We start from the raw sequence: 22,404 nt of genomic DNA on the forward strand, positions 1-22,404 counted from the left end.
GCACACTCCTGTACCAATGATTGTGCCTTCTCTGAGAAGATGGCTGGCACTAGGGAGATCAGTGAATGACATTTGCTTTATCAGTGTCTAGGCTTTTGACAGTATTTCCCATAGCATCATTGAACCTAAGCTGGGGAGGGAGCTACTAGATGGGTAAATTATAAATAGGAAAAAATTTACTGTACCATTAAGGTTAATGGTTCAAGACCTAGCTGCCAACCAATTGTGAATTTTTCTTATGTTTCTTGTGTAATACTGAAGTTGGTGCAACTTAATATCGTAATCAAGTCTGCTTAGGGGACAGAATATTTCATCATTAGGTTGATGTGAGACCTTAGAATGGGAGGACTGCTTGATACACTGGATGGTAGGATTTCCTTTCACAGAAACCTTGACGTACTAGAGACAGAGTCCAACAGAAACTCAATAATTCAGCAAAGACAAAAAGTCCTGCTATCTGAGATGGAATAAACTCATGGAACATTACAGCCTGCCAGCCAGAAAGATGCACTGCAGAAAAGGATTGTGCAGCCCTGGTAGAAAAAACACCTGCATCAATGAAAGCTAACTGCATACTGTGTTAGTAGCGGTGTAGCCAGTGAGTCAATTATTTCTTTCTCTTTGACACTCTCAGGGCATAGATATGATACTCTGCCCAGTATCATTTCTTCCTATACAAAAGAGAGATTGACAAGCTTCAGAAAGTCCAATATTTGGTTAAGAAGATAATTAGGGAATGGAGCGTATGATGCAGGAGGTGAAGAAAACTGAATAGGAGTTTTTCAGGTTGGAGAAGACAAGATCAAGGAAATCTAATTGCAGTCTACTAAAAGTTAAAGGGGTTTATAGAAAAGATATAACCAGACTTCTGACAACCATTCACAGTGAAAGAACAAGAGGCAATAGACACAAATTGCAGCAAAAGACCTTCCAGGAGGATACATAAAGAAAAAAAGTCAAAAATCATAGTGAGGGTGATTAAGCATTACAGCAGTTTTCACAGAGAGGCTGTGAGAACTCCATCCTCGGAGATATTCAGAGCTTGACTCGACAGGGCCCTGAACTGCCTGACCTAACTTTGTTCATGATCCTGCTTTAAGAAGCATGTAGACAGAATGACTTAGAGAGATCCCTTGCAACCCAAAGCATTTTATGATGCAAAAACATTTCAGGATCATTGTCTACCATTATTTGCAGTGTAGTCAAGCTGCTTGGTTTTTTCTCCTGGACTTGAATTCATTCAGCTTACCGTCTGGCCCACACTCTGAGTTACTACAAATCCTATTTCCTCCCGTTTGATCTACTATTATTGCTTGACTAATGATTTCCACAGAAGTTGTTCTTGTGATAGCTGGTAAGCCTGAGTTTTGGATCATTAGATATCAATTACACCCCTGCACCCCCGGAAATAAGTGATCTGAGTGTTGGTCTGAGTAACTTGTGTCTTCCCATAAATTTTCATGCTGTCAAATATCTACACACCTATGTATAGGCTTCTATACTTACAGATTGAATTATGATCTGGACCGAGGCTTCGAATCAGGCTGCTGATCGAATCACCCCTTCGAATCACCCCTTACTGTGCAACTGGATGAACTGGATAAAAATGTGGAATTTCGCTAACTTGTCCAGCTCTTTGGTTTTCTTCTTGCTTTCTGAAAGGCTTCTCTTGTTCACCCCCTCTAGGCCAAGCATCCTAAGGGGATACCTTCCTCTGCTTGTGGTTTTATTCTGTATGCTTTTAAAAAACTTCCTGTTTCTGAATAGGAAGAGGCAACCTTCTTCCCCCACACACTGCAAAATAAGTACTGATTTTTAAATAATGCTTTTAAGCGTTGAGAATAATGCTATGAATTACTATACTTATATATAATGGTATGTACAAATGCAACCTCAGATCAGATCACCCTGAATTTTGCAACATCAGTTCAGAACAAAATAAAATTAGAAAGTATAATCAATGTGTATTTATGTGAATAAAAAAAAAATTATTAATTTTTCTATGAATATAAATTAAAGCAGAGAGACTAAGGTTTAAATATCAGCCAGACAATAAATTACTGTAATTCCTGTATAGAACAATTCCTTGAGTTAGTACAATTAGTACTTCAGTTACATCAGTCATCTGTTGTATCATTTGCATGTGTGTTTGTATCAGTGATTAACTTTCAAATTGATGATGAACTCTAGGTACAATCCTAAACTGAGGTTTCCTTTTCACAGAATCATAGAATCATAAAATCATAAAATGGTTTGGTTTGGAAAGAGCTTTTAAAGGCCATCCAGTCCGATGGTCTTGCAATGAGCAGGGACATCTTCAACTACACCAGATTGCTCAGATTCCCATTCAAACCCCACTTTGGATATTTCCAGGGATGGGGCATCTACTACCTCTCATATCAACTTTTTCCAGTGTTTCACCACCCTCATCATAAGAAAATTCTTCCTTGTATCTAGTCTGAATCTACCTTGTTTTGGTTTAGATCCATTATGCTTTGTCTTATAGCAACACTCCTTGACATAAAGCCTGTCTCTAATGAGCTCTGCAGCATCTCTTGAGATCATAGAATCATAGAATATCCTGAGTTGGAAGGGATCCACAAGGATCATCCAGTCCAACTCCTGGGTCTGCACAGGGCAGCCCCAAGAATCACACCATATGACTAAGTATTGTCCAAATGCTTCTTGAACTTAGGCAGGTTTGATGCTATGACTATTTCCCTGGGGAGCCTGTTCCAGTGCCCAACCAACCTCTGGGTGAAGAACCTTTTCCTGATATTTAATCTAAACCTTCCATGAAACAACTTCAGGCCATTCCCTTTGGTCCTGTCACTGGTTACCACAGAGAAGAGATCAGTGCCTGCCCCTCCTCTTCCCCTCATGAGGAAGCTGTAGATTGATGAGGTCTCCCCTCAGTCTCCACTTCTCCAGGCTGAACAAGTCAAGTGACCTCAGCCACTCCTTGTATTGCTTCCCCTCAAGGCTCTTCACCATTTTTGTTGCCCTCCTTTGGATGCTCTCTAGTAGTTTAAAGTCATTTTTATATTCTGGCACCCAAGACTGCACATAGGACTCGAGATGCAGAGCAGAGTGGGACAATCCCCTCCCTTGCCTGGCTGGAGATGCTGTGCCTGGTGCTCCCCAGGACATGGTTGGCCCTCCTGGCTGCCAGGGTACTGCTGACTCATATTCAAATTGCCATGGACCAGGACACCCAAATCCCTTCCCACAGAACTGCTTTCCAGCATCTCATTCCCCAGTCTGTCCGTACATGCAGGGTTGCTGCCTCCAAGGCGCAGAATCCAATACTTTCCCACGTTGAATTTCATATGGTTGTTGATTGCCCAGCCCTCTGATTTATTAGAGTCTCTCTGCAGGACCTCTCTGCCTTCAAGGGAGTCAACAGCTCCTCCTAGTTTAATGTCATCATTAAACTAATGCTAATACTAAGCAAACTTCCTTAGTATTCCTTTGAATCCTGCATCCAAGTCATTTATGAAGATGTTGAAGAGCACAGGACCGACGTTGGAGCGCTGTGGAACCCCACCAGTGACAGGTCACCAGTCTGATGTCACCCCATTCACTATAATGCTTTGCATCCAACCCATAAGCCAGTTGCTCACCCATCACATGATGTGTTTATCCAGCTGTGTCCTGGACATCCTGTCCAGAAGGATCCTGTGACAAAGGGTATCAAAAGCTTTTCTGAAATCCAAAATGATTACATCAACTGTCTTCCCTTGATCAGCTCGGTGGGTTACCTTGTCATAAAAGGAAATCAAGTTTGACAAGCAGGACTTTCCCCTCATGACACCATGATAGCTTTGACCAATGACTCTGTTGTCCTTCTGGTGTTTTTCAATACCTCCCAGAATAATCTTCCTAGTTTTACCAATCACTGAAGTGAGACTGGCAGGTCTATACTGTCCAGGGTCATCCTTCATGCCCTTCTTGAAAACTGGGGCCATATGAGCTAGCTTTCAGTCAACTAGGACCTCTTCAGATTCCCAAGATTGTTCAAAAATCATTGAGAGAAGCCTTGCAATGACATAAGCCAGAGCTTTGAGTCTTCTCAGATGAATCCCATTGGGCACCATAGACTCATAGGGATACACCTAGAATAGAAGTTCCTGAAAAAGTTCAGGATTGACTGAGATTTTATCATTCTCACAGTCATGGTTCCCCAGCTCAGGTCTTTGGGACCCCCATAGCCCATCACTGGTGATGAAGAGTGAAGCAAAGAAAGCATTAAACATCTCTGCCTTGTCTGTATCCCTGTTTGTGAGGTGACCATTCTCTTCAAGTAACCATTCAATCACCTAGTCCAACCACTCTACTTACAGCCAGGGTCAGCTAGAGCAAAATTGTTCTGTTTGTATTCAGTTGTTCTGAATATCTCCAAGGATGAAGACCCCCCAACCTCTCTGGGTAACCTATTCTAGAATTCAATCACCTTCTAAAAATAAAGTTTGAGATTAATTTCTTGTATTTCAGTTTGTGCCCAGTGCCCCTTGTTCTGTCACTGGGTACTACAGAAAAGATTCTGGTTTTTTCATCTTCACTTCTTCCCAATCAGATCTTTATTTGATGAGATCCCCCATAAGACTCCTCTTCTGAAGGCTGAACAGTCCCAGCTCCTTGAGTATCTGCTCATACATCAGATGTTCCAATCCTTGATCATCTCTATGACTCTTCACTAGATTTGCTTTATTATGTATGTATTTCTGTTGTACCAGGAACTCCAGAGCTGGACCCATTACTCCAGATATGAGGTGCTGAGCAGAGGAAAAGGATTGCTGGAAATGTTCTTCCTAATGCCGCCAAGGATACTGTTGACCTTTCTTCCTTCAGAGTACATTGCTGACTCATTAATTTCTTTTTACACTGGGATGCTTAGTTAAGAATTTAATTTATTTAAATATGGTGTCTTACTGATTGGTGATAAAACTCATGAACAACTTCTGGTTTTCTTCAAAATTGAAATGAGGACTCTGAGATGTATGTGTTACTGTTTACAGTCAGCTGTATTTTATCTCAGGTTTTGGGGTTTTTTAAAGTTTTTTAAGGATCTGTCAGCGTCAGGGGAATTATATACCATGCATGATCTTAATGAACCATGCATGGCCCACAGGTTTTAGCTTTAATGTTTAATACGATGATCTGACAAAGTTTTTATTACTCCATCTGGCTTTTTATTGACATGCTCCTGGATAGGTACATTTACCTGCAGTGACTGTGAGGGTGGTCACATTGGCTGTAATGCCATTCTTCCTTGCTAAATGAAGGCACATTGCAGACACATTTCAGAGGAGACGTTTTGGATTAGACAGAGCGATATAAATTTCAAACTGATATCTTCATTCCTGTCACATAACACATCCTTCTTGCATTAAAACATTTCTTTATCCTTCACATATCAGTCTTATTTCATCACTTGGGAATTCCTTACTAACCCATTCAAGACTGAAAACTGAAGTTACTCAGCTACTTATACTAGGAAAATGTATTAAAAAAAACAAACTAATGTGCCATTATCTTTCTTTCCTGCATATAACCAATATGGAATGTTCTCTGTTTCATGAAATCTATGGATCAGAGATTTATTTTATTTTGCTTCTATTTGTTTTAAACAGGATACAAAAAAGGAAACTCTGAGCCCAGTCTTGTCAGTATTTTACTGACAGCGTGAAATTGTCTTGCTGTCCCAGAGGTTAATAAAAAAAATCTCTTATCAGACATCAAAGAAAATGCAGAATTATCACAACAGAAAGCAATATTCTTTCATTCTCTAATAATAAACACTGAACGTTGCTACAGGAAACAAATGTACCCAACTGAATAGATAAATCCATAAATAAGAGCTGACTTTTTGCTTTAGTTAAGAAACAAATTGAAAAATATTCTGCATGTGGCTGAAGCCAAAATCTTTAAGTAATAGTGAGATTTACTGGAAAACACATTGCTTTTAGTGGTCCTTTAGCCCTATCCACTAATACATTGTGGAAACTTAAAATAGAAAGCAAACCTCTGGTTGAAGAGCTCTTCATTTTAAGACAAAAGCAACACTTAACACTGACAGACAGTATTTTCAGATTAACTTCATAACTAGAAAGAAAGCAGAAATTATTAGGATCCAATAAAAGGGTTCACACCCTTTCAGCAGGCTTTAGAGAAAATGTATTGCCTAAATCCAAAATGGTGTTGCTGAGAAACCACTCAGTTGCTACTTAGCTCTGGAATTTCATAAGCTTTGCAAGCCTCTACTATCTTGGTAGTGAGAAATGAGAGATTTCTTCTGGAAGTGTTTTGAAGGAAGTGTGTGAGCCCTGATAGTGCTCAATGATCAAGGTTATAGTTCATATTTTCAGGGAAGACTTCAATGCTATGAATGCTGAGTATGTCATGTGTCTTCATGAATTTGTCTGGGTAGAGAGGCAATGTGCTGGGTGCACTCTGTTCTCAGTGTTTTCTTAGAGACCAGTCTGTTTCATATTGCATTTGGAGGGTAGCAGAATGCCTTCCCAGGCCTCTTCAATTTTGCCAAACTCCTGCTTGGACTCAGTGCTTGCCTTTGGGCAGATGTCTAAGTGCCCAGGGTTGGGGAATCCCAAGCAGCTTGAGCAAAAGGTAACTCAAACAGAAGCCATTCAATATCTATCATCTGAACCCTAAGTCTTTGCTTTATCTTGAATCATATGAATTCTCAATGCATATAGGCCTTAAAAAGATCTGACTTGTTTTTCTGTCATGAAAAGTCTAATAGACCTCCTTTTTGATTCAAAAATTTTATTTAATTTTAGATTTCTCACTTTGAAAATGCACTAGTACTTTCATTTGATTTTAATTTGGTGGCATTTTGCTTCTCAGTTCCATTTAGCATCAAAGAAAACACTAAACAAGCTACCAGGAATCATTCTGAACTTTTAATAATAATTGCAAAAAAAGTCTTGTAATGCCAGAAATAGGTATGACTTCACTTTAATAGTGCTAATACTTTTTTACCTTGAATGCAAATGAATCTGATCTTTTTTGTCTAGAATTGTGATATTTAACATTGTTATCACACCAAGAAATAAACAATTGTTTAAGGAAATGGTTGAGAGTTGTTCTCAGTGCTACAGTGCTGAGTCAGTCATGCAGAACTAATTTCCTGGCTGTCTCTGAATGCACATAAAGCTGCTCTGTAGCTGCTGCTGACAATGAACTAGTGACTGGAAAAAGGAATCTTAAACACAGTCACATCTCTTGACTGTTAAAATCCTTTACACAAAGCATGCTGATCTAATGTACTGTAGTAAGCAGTATCCTTTTTTTTTTTTTTTTGGCTTGTTAGTAAAAGAAGTTTTAATACCTGAAGCTGTTGCTAAGTAACCAACTGCTTCCAAAATACATCTTTCTTGCTAATAAAACTGGTTTGTTTTTCTGCTAATTAATATAGCTACATTGGAATTTCAACTCTGGTATTGCATAATGGGAAGAATACCTTAACAACAGAAGATTGTCATGCATAACTGAGGATGTCTCATTCATGTGGGGAACATATTACAAGTCACTTAATCAGAAAATCTGTATTTGAATGCAACTGCCCATCAGTTTAGAAGCAAAATGCGAATAGAAGTAAGATGTCTGTGTGAAAAGGGTCTTCCCTCTTTCTTTAGCTACATCATATGGTGCAGAAAAAAAGAACTGATGCTGGTCCATAATATATGATATTTAGAGCAGGCTCACTGATATTTTTGCTTTCATAAATAAGTTGAACTTGCTTGAATGGTGTTCCAATGCAAAGATTCTCAGAACAAAAAGAATCCACAAACAATCCACCAAAAGAAAAAATAAATGCATTCATGTACATAGATTAACTAAGACTGCAAGAAAACAGAAGATGCCCACAAGTAGTAATCATGCTTCTAGCTTAACGTAGATCTAGTGTTATTCTTCAAATAAACTTTAATGGCTGCAAGAAGAAGGTGGGAGGGAAATGCATTCAGATCCAAGTTTGCAGTGTAACAGCCCACACAGGGATGTAAATGAAGATTTGGACACGAGATTTGCTCAGCGAAGCAGAAGGTTTTACTGCCCTCTAGTAAAATGTAGTTACGAAACTGTCTTTTAAAATGTATGCATGCTGAGTAAACCATTTCAGTTATTGTTACTGAAAATGTGATTAGTCTTGGATCGTCATCTCATTGTTTCCATAGTCCAAGAATAAAATATTTACATTCAATCTAGAATGAATTGTTTTTGAGTTAAGGAAAATAGCAATAATGAACCACAAAAGCAAGGTCTCTGTGGCTGCATCTGCATGAATAAATCTCATGCGAAATTTTCAGCACTGTTATTAGCAAAAGACTAAGTGGTAGCACAGTGCAAAAATTCCTGAGTCCTAACTACAGGGGAACTTACCCTGTTGTTATCATTGTATCAGCGCTGATTTAGCAGCTCAAGAGTGAGCATGATTTGTGTCCTTTAATTTCTGGTAGCAGCAACTCTGAGAATTAAATGGCAGATGAACTCTTTACCTAGTGCTACAGAGAACTGGAAGGCAAGTTGCAGGGAAGCTGTAGCTATTTAGAAGTGTGACACAAAGGAAAAAAAGAAATGAAATCATAGTGTTGTTGCCATGCACATAGCTGTTCCATGCAGTGCTGTACCCCTGGATTATTCCTAACAAGGATGGCATGAAAGGATGTGTGAGGCTGTCATCTTAAAAAACCTGACACTGATGGTGATTGTTGTAACTGTGTACACTGTGACTTGTTACACAGTGCAGGCTCTGCCTCTCAAACAGCAGCAGAAGTGCTTGGGAAGGGGCAAGTACTAACTGCAGCCTCACAAAGTACCTAGTGCATTTTTCCCTTTTTCCCTCCTGCATCCATCCATCTTTCTTCTTTCTTTCTTTCTTTCTTTCTTTCTTTCTTTCTTTCTTTCTTTCTTTCTTTCTTTCTTTCTTTCTTTCTCTTTCTTTCTTTCTTTCTTTCTTTCTTTCTTTCTTTCTTTCTTTCTTTCTTTCTTTCTTTCTTTCTTTCTTTTTCTTTCTTTCTTTCTCTTTCTTTCTTTCTTTCTCTTTCTTTCTTTCTTTCTTTCTTTCCTTTTCTTTCTTTCTTTCTCTTTCTTTCTTTCTTTCTTTCTTTTTCTTTCTTTCTTTCTTTCTTTCTTTCTTTCTTTCTTTTTCTTTCTTTCTTTTCTCTTTCTTTCTTTCTTTCTTTTTCTTTCTTCTTTCTCTTTCTTTCTTTCTGTTCTTTCTTTTCTTTCTTTCTTTCTTTCTTTCTTTCTTTCTTTCTTTCTTCTTTTTCTTCTTCCTTCCTTCTTTCTTCCTTCCTTCCTTCCTTCCTTCCTTCCTTCCTTCCTTCCTTCCTTCCTTCCTTCCTTCCTTCCTTCTTCCTTCCTTCCTTCTTTCCTCCCTCCCTCCCTTCCTCCCTTCCTTCCTTTTGCTTTTTTTCCCTCAAATGTAAAGTATAAAACTGGCAGGTTTTTCAGGAGCCACATTGGCCCTCTGGGAAAATTATATTTTCACTTTTCAACATCAGTCACCAAAAAGTACAAATATTTTGTCAGTCCCACCACTCCATTTGTATAAAGGAATGTTCAATCTCCATATATTCTTATTTATATAGCTTCATAAATATTCAAACACCTGGGGAAAATGGGGCTAGAAATGGGGAAGTAGCTCTAAAGTAAATATAAATTAAAATAAACATTAAGAAATAGAACGAGTTTATCTTCATTCATAGGAAAGATCCAAATAGAGGATAATGTGCTTACTTCTCCTACATCTTCCCTCACTCTGCCAGGGACAGAGAATACCAGGGGCAGTATCTTATGCAAGGACCACCAGAGAGGAGGAACTTTCTGACCTGTGATGCTACCTTTGCATACTCTCTCAAGGTCAACCCATAACTTGAATCTAGAAACTCAGTCCTATCTCATACATTGGTGGTGGTCTGGAATCAGAGAACTGCAACTGGTTTCCTACCTTTTCTCTTGAGATCTGCTCGGTGAGACATCAAGCACTCCAATACTTTGTTCGGTGCAGGAACAGATGCAGAAAAAAACACAGTTTTAGGCATTTGTCATGACAGGAAGACTCTTAGGTCATTTTTCAATCCAAATTCATGCATTCCTAGAAAAATAGGTCTGGAATGGGGTGTGGGAGATAAACTAATGCAAATTTCATACAGATAGCGGAATAATTTGTACCTCAGTTGTTGTTGACAAATGCTGACACTAACTAGCCTGTCCTTGAAAACCTCGAATAGCAGCTACTCCAGGTTCTCCAAGGTCTTTTCTGTCTTCATTAGGTAAGATCCCTGATGAATCTTTACTTTTAACTGCTCTCCTGTTTGCAAGCTACTTGCCTCTTTTTGTTTAACTCCTTGACTGAGTCCTGCTCCCTTAAAGGCTGTTTTACATTTAACTCTCCTAATGATTTATGCCTAAAAGAATGTGGGGGAAAAATATATGTTGTTTGAGCTTCCTGGAAATACTAAGCTCACTTTTTAAACACCATAGTTTCATTTAAGATATATTTTTGCCCTTTCACTTAAACTTTCTTAAATAAGAGAACACAGTGTATTGGTTTGAATTTGAAAATTAATAATTTGTTATGTATATTTACACTGCATTTTTCAGGTATTGAACTATGATCATTTGACCTTCCATTGTACATTAGTAGCATTAATTATTTTTTTGTTGACTTATTGTTCTAGTACTGTGAGCATATTTGGGGTTTTGAGCTATGTGAACACTTGATCAGATTTATTTCTGTTGAGTTTTGTACAATTAGGTAGAAGCTGTGTTAGTGCTGTTTCATGTGTACGAAAGAAACTTGCTCTTGTGTTAGGCACTTAAATAAAAATACCTTCCATGATTTGTGGGTGCATGCTAGATAGCTCTGTAATCTTATATTTCACCTGAATTCTGAAAGGACCTTAATGTGCAATGGTGAAGAATAAAGACTTCAGAGAGCCCTCTAGATAGGTAATACAGCCACCATAGTCTGTCACCATAGTCTCCTTTCAGATTCGTGTTAATAGCATCAAAATATTTTCTTCATAGCTTCATTCCAAAATATGGCCCATATATCTATGTGCATTGTGCAGTAAAGAAAGACGTTGGATGCTTTCAGCTGAAAGAAGGATAGGCGAAATACCATCTTAAGTGTAAAAGTCTCAATTTGGTTTAATTTAAAGTCAGGACCTGAATAATGCACTGATAGAATGTCCTGATGAGGCTTGGATGTCTTTACTTAGTTGCATTGTTTTTAGAGGTCTCCATCACTTTTGGATGCAGTTCCTAACCTAATCTGTATTTCTGTCCCTTTTCCCCAACACCCAAATTCTGTAAGTAGAATAAATAAATAATTTTTTTTTTTAAATAGAGGAGAGTTCTAAGAAATTCCAGAAATATTTTAAATTACATTGTGACCACAATGTGGCCCATGCATTTCTTGTCCGTGGAGATCTCAGGGTTTCTAAGTTCTCACCAAATCAAATTGTGTGACAAGGTCATAACTAGATCTGAATGAAAAACAGGATTCTATCAACGTGTTAAAATTTTCCTATCATGAATCATATGAAATTACAACCTTTGGAAATTTTAAGAAAATAAAAGTGCAAGGAGCTTGCCTACTGTTTGGTGCATAAACCACAGTTTCTTCCCAGCCCATCCAGCATTTGATTCACAATCTTGTCCTCATAAACCATCTCCTTTGTGGACATTTGATGAGGAAGGTCCTTGAGTGTAAATGGGGAAGTGCATATTCACACCTCTGCTATGCCTGATTTAGACCAGAACAGTGATTTTCAGCCTTTGCTCTGTAGACCCCCGTGGTTTTCAAAACAGCAAATAAAAAGCCAACTTTGCATACGCTGCAGAAGTCTACAGAGGTGACATTTCTGAAAGGATCCACGTCTCCTTTGGGAAATTTATGCAGGTAAACAAACTGAAAAGGATTGAAAAACTTTGGACTGGAAATTTGGGTTAGTCACTCTCAATGGTTACTTAGTTCTCATGCTGTTTGAAAGCTCGTGTTTTTTGGATGAAATTGTTTTGCTTCATAGGAGCGATTATGTATTCACTGAATGGGCAGGGCAAAGGCTGTCTTTGAAGTGTCTGCAAAATATAGGTATGGAACTGTTTAGACAAAGTTGAACAGCTTGAACAGATGCTTATCTAGAGCTTAGAGGCTGTTGTATTATTTTTATTTCTTTTTCTCTTTTTTTCTTTTTGAATCAATGCTCTACAATAATAAAACAAAATCTTCTACAAGACAAGAGAATGATGAAAATTAAATCACTTTCAAGAAAATTGTGAGATTAAGCTTTCTGTATATTTATGAATCCTGAAAAAATGCTTGGATGAAATCAGCATCACCAATTCACTCCTGTTGTTCTCCCTCATACTGTGAGTCTTTCCGAATCAGTAGCAAAAATAGGAATGATTGAATCAGTGAAGCTGTGAACATTACAAGATGCACACTCCAACAAACATAAAATGCGTGAGTGCCTGGTGAGCATTAGGAAATCTGTCACTATGAACAATTGAAGATGACAAGTTTAAATAGACTGAGGAATTCCAGCGTTAACTTACTTTCAAAGTATTTTCAAAATTGTCGTGGTCACTTTTTTTTTACTGAAGATTAGTTGAATGAAAAACAAGTTAATTTAAATTCCTTTTACATAAATGAAAAAAAAAATTCTGGGAAAACCATTAAAAATGGACACATGAGCATTTGGGCACTGATCACTTTCTCTTTTTTTGCTAGAACTTTCAAGAACACCTTTCCATACTATGAGTGCTGGATGACTACCCTGATATTACAGCCTCTCCTGGGGTACTGAAGGTGCCTCGGCTAAAAAGTCCTCAGTTTTCTGTTGTTTTCTTGAAAAGAAGAGGATGCTCCATGTTTGAAAAGTCTACTGTTCTCATCAATAACTTGTGAGAGATGCATGTGGAGCTGATTCTATACTGGAAGGGTTCAAGCCCTGCAGAGACACCCCATCAGGCAGCTTCAGGAGCACCTACCATGCTGGCTGTCACAGCAAGGTGTCAAGCATGGGGAGCAACAATTAAAAGCATTAGAAGCAGTTTGCCTCCACAGTATTTTGCTCTGTGAGTTGTTTTAGCTTGTTTCATTCTACAAAGAAGAAGATGGGAAATGATAATGAGGGCTAAGGAGAATGGAACTGTCTTGTGATAGTTAATACCCCTCTCAGTAGACAGATGGATTATCTGGAAGGAGGAATAAAAATTGCATTTTTTGAAAGCAACTCTAAGCTGCAGGGAACCAGGGAAATTGTTTTCTGTTATATTTGTGGGCACAGTCTCGTCTGCAAGATATTTAAATATGAATAGCCCTTTAGCACAGAACTTCTGCTCATTTAGCTATCAAAATAGTTTTGTTGATTTTAGTCTTTAACCTTTCACCTAAATGATAAAAGTAGAATAACAAGGAAATATTTGTAGTGTTTGTGGACATAATAAGGGTAAAGTGTCAGAAAGTAGGTTTCTGTCTTTCTTAGCAGTTAATATATTCTAGTATGAACACTTTGTAAATGACCTGTGCACTTTCATACTTCAACTTTCTTACTTATACTGAATGTTAGATGGAAGTGCTAACTTTAAAATTAGTCATCCTAATGTGCAAAGCACTGCAAGAAGATGGATGTTTTGAACATAACAGGCTTTACATTAAACTCCAGCACAGACCAGATGAATTGTGGAATTATGTCTAATACTCTTAAGGGGTTTTAGTGATCAAACACACAGTAGATCCATGCTGACATTAGGTCTAGCACATCTGAAAAATGCATAGTAGAGATCCAGGGTTCTACAGACCTGCAGTTCTACTCGTTTATATTTAACCTTCTACAGTGTAAAAATGTTGACTGAACGAGCCCATTTTTTTATAGTCAACAGTAACTCCATTGGTGTTTCTGGGCAGCCCTGTCCCTGTGTAGTTCACAGACTGTATGCTGTATGTATGTGCTGCAATACTGTGTAGCCCTCTTACACTGTAAGTAGGCTGCTACTTGCAAATTATACCTTATTCCTAAAGTGCTAAAAATATTTCTGCTTTCACCATAGGACATTGATGTGAAGTCTGTTGTGATAACATATGAAGTTCTATACATTAGTAATATTATATTTTTTGAGAGATTTAAATTAATTTGTTTTATGGACCACTGATTTGCTAGTATTCACCACTGAGGAATGCTTCTCCCCATCCACAGTATGGATTTAATCTTAGTAATTTTATTCTCCTAGACTATTTCATAAAATAAGGAGAGGTATCTAAAGCCCATGGCATCTAAGAAAGATAAACCCCTGCCTGAAATCCCCTGTCTCTGTCCAGGACTAGACTAGTTAGCTGAAGTTAAGTGAGATGAATCTCATCCACAGTATGGAGGGCAGCTACAGCAGAGCTTCAGATCCCTCAGGATGGGAAGTGTTCCTCATGTTTGCAGAGGAATCTGAGAACTTTGGTTGCTGTCAGAAGTCACAGTGAATAGTTCAGTGTGGTTAAGTACAGTGACTAATGAAAAAGCTGGTAAGTTTGAGTTGCAAACAGATCAACTTTAAGTAATGAACTAAGTGTGACTTTTTGCAGCAAAGGATGAAATTAAATTACATTTTTACTAGTATTCAGACTGCATGAAAAAATGGCACTGTCTGTATTGCCATCAATGAATATTTTAGACATTTCTAAATGTTTGGGGTTTTTTTTCCATCTACAGCCTTATTATGTAAGGTGAAACAAACCTAAAAAACAAATTGGATCCGTGTGGCAAAGTTTGGGTAGCTGGGGGCTGTGTGAGCAGCCTTTGTGAGGAGACATCAGGAGCTGCCCTTATGCCAGAATGAGATCCAGCTGCCTCCAAGACAGACCCACCACTGGGTAAAGCTGAGCCCATCAGAAACATCAGGAGCACCTCTGCAGTAGCATATTTAAGAAAGGGAGAAAATGCTGCACATTAGAAGATGTGATAGAGGAGCAAGAATATGTAAGAGAAACAACTCTGTAGGCCCCAAAGTCAGTGCAAAAAGAGGAGGAGGAGGTAGTCCAGGCATACAACCAGAGATTCTCGTACAGCATGCGGAGAGGGTGCAGTGATGTTTTTCCTTTCATCCCGTGGATTTCCACTGTGGTGCAAATAGCCACCTGCCACCTGCAGACAACCCCACATCAGCGCAGGTGAATATCCCTTAAAAGGAGCTGTGGCTCATGAAGGCCCTATGCTTGAACTCTTGACAGGAACTGCAGCCCGTGGAGAGAACACCATACAGGAGCAAGTTTGCTGTCAGACCTGTGACCCTGTGAGGAAGGACAGCACTCCACAGAAGGACCCACGCTGGACCAGTCAGCCTGTGGGGAGGACTTATGTTGGAGAAGTTCATGGAGGACTGTCCCCAATGGGTGAGCCCTTAGGATGGAGCAAGGGAAGAGTGTGAGGAGGAAGGAGCAGCAGAGATGGAGTGTTATGAACTGATGGCAACTGACCATTTTCCCCATCCTGCTGCACCACTTGAGGTGCAGCAAGTGACAGAGTTGGAAGTAAAATTGAGCCTGGGAAGAAAGGAAGGGTGGGGGGAGATGTTTTTTAAAAATTTATTCTTATTTCTTACTAATCGATTCTGCTTGGCAACAAATTAAATTTATTTTCCCAAGTCCAGTCTGTTTTCCCTGTGACAATTGGTAAGTGATCTCTCTTATCTCAGTCCATGGGTTCTTCATTGTCCCTCTGTCCCTTAAAGAGAAAGAGTGATAGAGTAGCTTGGTAGGTGCCTGGCAACTAGCCAAGGTCAACCCACCTCAAAATAATAAATTTTTTTTTTTCTGAACCTGAGACTGTGGAAAACAAATGTCAGGAAGGAGACAGAAAAGTAACTTATGAGGGATGAGAACAAAGTCCCCAAAACACTGAGGCTTCATCCATGTACAAGGCTATGCAGTGTAATTAGATACATGATTAATCATGGCTTAGTTACAAATCTGTGTCTGTCCTTATGAAACCAGATTTAAACTTGCATAAAAATGTCTGTTCATGGGATAGGATAGTTTAACTAAGATAAAAATATAAGACAGTCCAGTAGAAATTTATGGCATGGATGATGAATTTCAGACTCATGTAGAAACAGCCCCTAAACAGTAGAAGATTTAGAAGGTTGGCTTTTTTTAAATAAATTTCATAATAAGTTGTTCAGTCAAAAATGACTCTGTTTATTTCTATATTTTTTTTCATTTTAAAACTTCTCATACTTTATTACTTCTGTATTCACCTACATGACTCCTGAATCACTCAGTCTATGTGAGTCATGGTAGACATGACTGTAGCATTTGGATAAAGAAATTGAAACATCTGAATTAAACTTCCCCTTGCAGAAACACTTGTCAGTTACTGAACTGATCTGTTTCCCCTGTGAACTGATGCATAAGGGATTTTAAACATGTACCACTGAAGTGCATTTTAAAGGCTGTTTTTTAAAAAACTTTTGTACAACCCTGAAATGTGTTTCACTTTCTCTTAACACTGCTTTATTGGGCACTTGCCAAAACAAATTTATAATGCAACATGTATTATCTGGTTTACCAGTTTGGAATTTTGTCTATGTCTGCATCCTCAGTATTGATAAAACTGCGAATTTTCTAGGAAAAAATTTAAATGCTGAAGGCAATTTCATGGCTTTGATCTTTACGCACCAATCCCCAAAACAGAGAGAATAACCACAAAGAGAAATGAGGGTATGCTCCAACAACAACTTCATACTTTGAAACAAAATGAGGAAAAGGATTTGGAGGAAATGAAGTAAAATGGGTTGATCTCCAGAATATATAATGAATGCAATATCTTACATAGCAGGTAATATATCACCTGAACTTACTCTTGCCTGTTTCAGGAATGGCTCACTTGCAGACCACACCAATCTGCATCACCCAGTAGTAGAAAGGATATGATTTCCTTTGGAGACAGGCAGGGGAGCTCTTCACACTGGCATAATGGAAGCAGATGCTTTAGGAATACTTCAGAAAGACCGATGAGATGGATTTTATCATTTCTCAGAAAATGTTCAGATCTTTTTTGAGTAGCTTTTCTAATATGCATGTCAGAAAAGAGAAGGGCTATTTCTGATCTCCATAAAAGAAATGTATGAGTTAAATCTGGCAGTTATTACTATTTCTAGACTGAATTTTGATCTTAGTAGCATATTGCACTGGCTGTTTTGTAATTAGGTGCCATTAAAAGAGGATGTCTATCAAAATGTTAACAAGGATGGTGGTCAATCTCTGTCAGATTTATTGAAAGCAAATACATTTACAAGTTCCATCATAAATCTTGGTCAAGTAATGAGATTCTCAACTTATTTTCCATAAAGTGGTTATTGCATTATGCAGGCAAAATGTCATGGTACACAACAGTTCAATTTCATCAGCTCTTCACACAGCAATGAAATAATAAACCAGTACTGTTCAAACTTTGATTTCTTTCATTGTCATATATTAGCCTAGAATACATGCACGTATGGAATATTTTGGCAGAATATATGTTAAAAAGAATTCTCTTATTTCTGTTGGAATTCTAACAATAAAATTTCAAACTCTTATTTATGAACAAAATTAAGTATGAGTATTTTTCATGTTTTGTTTTGAAATTATGAAATTAGTATTTGAAATTATTACTGGAGTTGGCACTCACACTGCCATTAATACACACAAATAATGTGCAGAACAAAATGATGCAGAACTGCTTCTTTAATCTCTTAACTTTTAGTGAGCAGCTCTAAACAAGAACTTGCTTCCTCTGCATATCTGAAACAATTAACTATTTAATGCAACTTGGAACTCAAGGTGAATTTTCAAAATTCTGAGCTATAAGTTAATATTTATCATCTACCTCAAAAATGTTTAGGTATTTTTCAAATTTTTACTTCAATGCCTGAGAAGCCATATAATGGTAAAAAGTTTTCTTGTGAGCACATTTAATGCAGAGGCAGGAACTTGTGGTTCATCTTTCTGCACTGATCAATGACTGAGCAATCAGTTGTTATTTACGGAATTCATATAACTAGTATGAGCTGTGGTTTCAGACTCCCTCAGTTGGAAAAGGAAACTGAAATTATTTGCTACTATTCAAGGTATGCACTGCTCACAGAATAAAAAAAGAGCATAATATCCTCTAGAATGTTCTAACTTCTCATTTTCTCCACCTAAAATTATGTGGGAAATTTGGATGATATTGACAAGTAATTTGGGGAGAAAATAGTAGGTTGTTTAAATGAATATACTGCAGAAGAAAAAATTCTTCCCCAACACAAGACTATACTTACCTGTGTGGGTCTAGTTACATCTATATTGAATTTTAGGTTTAATCATAAATTTATGTTTAAGCCTAGAATTGCTGATCTTGGGTACAAAAACCCACCTTAATCTAGTCCCCAACAGGTGGCTGTACCTCAAATTCAGCAGTGTGTGGAATGTCCAAATACAACATAGTGGTGTCTATTGGCCCTTCCTGCTGTATATGAAATTCGTCCATACACTGAAATTTGTAACTGTAGAAAATCCAGCGATGGTGATTCTGCAATTTCTTGGTCCATCATTTCTAGCCTTCTACAAACTTTCATTTCTTTCCCCTCTTCTTGTGATTAGAGCAAGTGGGGACAGAGAAAGAAGGCCCAGTCCTAAAAGGACTTTGAAGAGCAGATTGTGGATCATTCTAGGATGGGTCCAAAGTAAAGGATGCAAAAATGTGGATTTTGTGTCTTAAATCAGGTGGAGATTACCTTCAGATTAGACCCCAGGGATAGCTGTGTGCTATATTACTCGATGGATATTGTTCCTGAAAGGTGTTACTGACTGCTTTGTTCTGCTTAGATGAGCAAAACAGTCAGACCAGGATTGATGTTTATGCACTATGCATTCATTTTTGGCATAAATTCAGTTTAATGTTTCCATCGTATATATAATTTCTGCTCTTTTTGCATGCTGTAAAAAGACTGCACAGAGACAATATTGTGAAATTGAGGTAGAATAGTAAATCAGTTGGTTGATTTTGATATCCTTTCTGTCCAGAAAATTTTTAGACTCAAATTAAGCATCTGAATATAAGTTGTATTTTTCCTACATAGTTGTATGTTTGAAATGCTGGAAGCGAGCCACAATTTTCTGGATTCACCGTGTACCACTTCAGATCAATATTACCCTGTCTGAATATATGTTATATCTTGGCTGACTACACAACACAGTTTGGAAGTTATCCTGCAACTAGATTCAAGCACAGATCCCCATTTATCATGTAAGTAAATATATCATTTGAGTTTAAATTATTTTGGTTTTTTTTTTTTTCTCTTCCCTTCCCAGGAAAGAGGAATTTGATGACTTGCTGAAGGTTTCAGGAAGCCCCAGAGAAATGACTGCTGCACTTCATGATCAGTTTGGACACACAGGATTTATGTACTGTGATAAACATGATCTGGCTACCTAGAAACACTGCTGTTTTCAGTTTTAATGGCTAAAGGGCAGCAGCAACTACAGGGCTCACAAAATATATGATGGCATATTCTCAAGCATATGGTGTCCTTTCTGGATGTTCCTCTCGAGTTTTGCTGTGAAGAGGATTAAAGGAGAAGAAAACATATTTCTTTGGCTAAAATTCTGCTCACTCACAGGGAAAGAAGTTCAGAATTATATCATTTCCCTACTGACAGAGTATTGTAAACCCACAGTAAGAAACTTGTGTCCAGCATTGTTTCTATGAATATTAGTTTACAAATTGATACCGGACAGCCAACACACAACAGTTGGAGATAACTCTGGATAGAAAGTGTTACAAAACTAAAGAATAATTGAAGGAAGCTAGTAGTTATAGTTGTTCTTTCAGAACTCCATATTAGGGGAGAAAAACAGGAACTGGAGTCAGAAGGATCAGGGAACTAATCAGGAATGAAGTGTGAGTGGAATAAAATAGTGTCCAAGAAAGAATCACATATGATGCCATGGCACACTGTAACCCTCTCTCTGTAGCCCCCCACTGCTGGGGGTTTAGCTGCTTGAGTAGGGGGTCCAGCTTTGATATACTCCAGCTGTGTAACCTTGACTCAGACTGCTGAGCCAGAGCTGTGAGAGCGTCTGTACAGGGATAAGAAAAGTAAAAAATTACAGAGAGCGGTAGGACTGCTGATATGTGATTGCTAGGAGACCGAGGACTCAGCAGAGAAAACATCAACATGAAATGCTAACACCTTGAGGAAAAGAAACAAAGAGAAGGTAGCTGAAGGCTGGTCTAGTCAGGATCAGTCAGGAACTGCCAGGTTGGGCTTGATCCATCAGTGGTGATGGAGTAAAAGGGAGGGGCATCTCTGCCCCCATGGTGGCTCTTGGGAGCTGTGGCCACCAACCCCTCACTCCTCCGAAACAGCTGCCTGTCTGGTGAAGGCTTTCCAGCTGCTGTACTGGAGTGTGAGCGCACCTGTGCTTAACTTCATAGTTCACTAAATACCACCTATCTTTTATGTACACTGGCCAATAAATAATTGCTTTGTACCTGTGAGTTACCCATATTTTGCTTGCAGAGTATTTTTGTGCCAGGCTAATGATGCCCAAACAAACTGACTATAAAAATATTTCGTAGAGGCTAAGAAGTGATTTTATTATTATGCTGGGAAGCCAAAGTGAATATTTGAGAAAGTAGTAGCTTAATAGGAAAGGAGCGTGATCTTGGAAGAAGGGATTTACATTTCTAGAATTTAAAAAAAAAAAGTAATCTAGCAGAAGGTACACTATTCCTGGGATGGATGAAGAATCCTTTGCTGTAGCTATACATCTAATAAAGCTCTGATGCTCAGAGCTATCTGACATTAAATCATGTCAAGTAGAAGCAAACAGCAATGGGGAAAAAAAAATCATTGATGTTATTAATTAGGTTGTCTTGAATTCTCATCTGCATTCTAGAAGCAAAGGGCTTATTTCAGTAAAAATCATGGCCAGCTTCTGTAGCAAGGAAACTGGCTGTACTCAAACTGAATTGGGCCTTAAATCTGTTGCTTGGCAAGAGCAGGGAAATGTTTTGCTCTGGTGTCTGACTCCACTGGCAGTGGTGCTTGTTAATCACACAACCCATTACAATGCACTGTACAAGGAGGAATCTCAAAAACATCTTATTGCTGAGCTAAAGGCTGTAAAGTACAGTCTTTTCTGCTAACCAGATTTGTGCTCTGTTGTGTTTAATGGTAGTTGTGCCAGTCTGTGATTACTCACAAATGGTGACTAGAGACTGTGGCTGAGAACTCTGAGTGTGAGTGCAAGGAGGGGAGGACCTCAGAGCTCATGCTTTTAAGCAGTATTTAGGCTAGCTTAACACTGAGCAATAAAATGAAGACAATAAAATGGAAAAGGGAGGCTAAAAATGTTTAATTACTTTACCCTGATCACTCTTCTCCTTTCCAAGTTGGCAAGCCGGAACTGGAACTTGCCAAACATGTTTTATTTTTAAATCTTTTATCCATTGGCAAATCTGCATATTGCATCAGACCTCATAAAGGTGTTTTACAGTTTTGAACAGTTTCCCAGCCCGTACAAACCTATGTGTTCATGCATACACACTTAGAGAACTGCTGCATAGAGGGGCAGCTCTGACTGTGGGGTGCATGGGGGTCCATCCTCCACTGAATTTTGTAACTAGGCAAAATCTCTCTGAGTCATGCTTCCCCCTTTTCTCAGTGCAGCAGCAACAGCAGTAGCAAGGCTAGCACCAAGATGAGCTCTGCAGCCCACTGAAGGAAGTACTGTGCACCCATGCATTCCTTTGAGGGAAGGAATCCCCCTGCCCCAGCACCTTCCAACCCTCCAGATAGAGAGCTCAGGAATTATCCACATGTACAGTGGGTTTTTGTATGTTGGATGCTCCCTCTAAACACTGCTCTAGGATCTTGTTTAATGTATAGCAGAGCATGTGAGTATCAGCAATGTTAGAATACTGACAATAATGAGTAAATGGAGAAGGGGCTTAGTCTCATAAAAAATAGATATCTGTTAGTGGAATCATAGTCCGGGCACAGCACTCCCTGACTGCTTTTCATGTGGGAGATGGGAATCACTGCAGCTGTGTACACTTTCATTTACATTACTCAGTTCCTGTCATCCTTTCTAGTGCACAAACGACCCAACTAGCAAATAACTAATATTTTTTGCATATCAGTATTCTGGTGATTGTGACTGATTTAAATTGGGGTATTGTTTAGTAAGCAATGACTGGCATTACCTGATGGCTGGTAGCTCAGTGGAGCGTGATCTTGTTCACACTGTTAAATTACTTTCAGTTACTTTTCCATTGTTTTATTCAATGAGAAATAAACAGGAACAGTAGCTGTTTTTCTGGGAATAAGGTATTTGAATCCCTTTTTTTGAGG

The 22,404-nt window shown here is 38.4% G+C and overlaps 1 long non-coding RNA gene across 1 annotated transcript in view; it reads left to right on the top strand.

The window, feature by feature from the left end:
* Positions 1-17,614, top strand: part of LOC104693225 — a 61,244-nt gene extending 43,630 nt beyond the window's left edge. The window contains exon 3 of the long non-coding RNA XR_005604224.1: positions 15,254-17,614. This is a non-coding gene — a long non-coding RNA (uncharacterized LOC104693225). The remainder of the gene's footprint in view (positions 1-15,253) is intronic.
* Positions 17,615-22,404: the final 4,790 nt, after the last annotated feature.

The sequence above is a fragment of the Corvus cornix genome, chromosome 3 (assembly GCF_000738735.6).
Source record: "Corvus cornix cornix isolate S_Up_H32 chromosome 3, ASM73873v5, whole genome shotgun sequence".
NCBI lineage: Eukaryota > Metazoa > Chordata > Aves > Passeriformes > Corvidae > Corvus > Corvus cornix.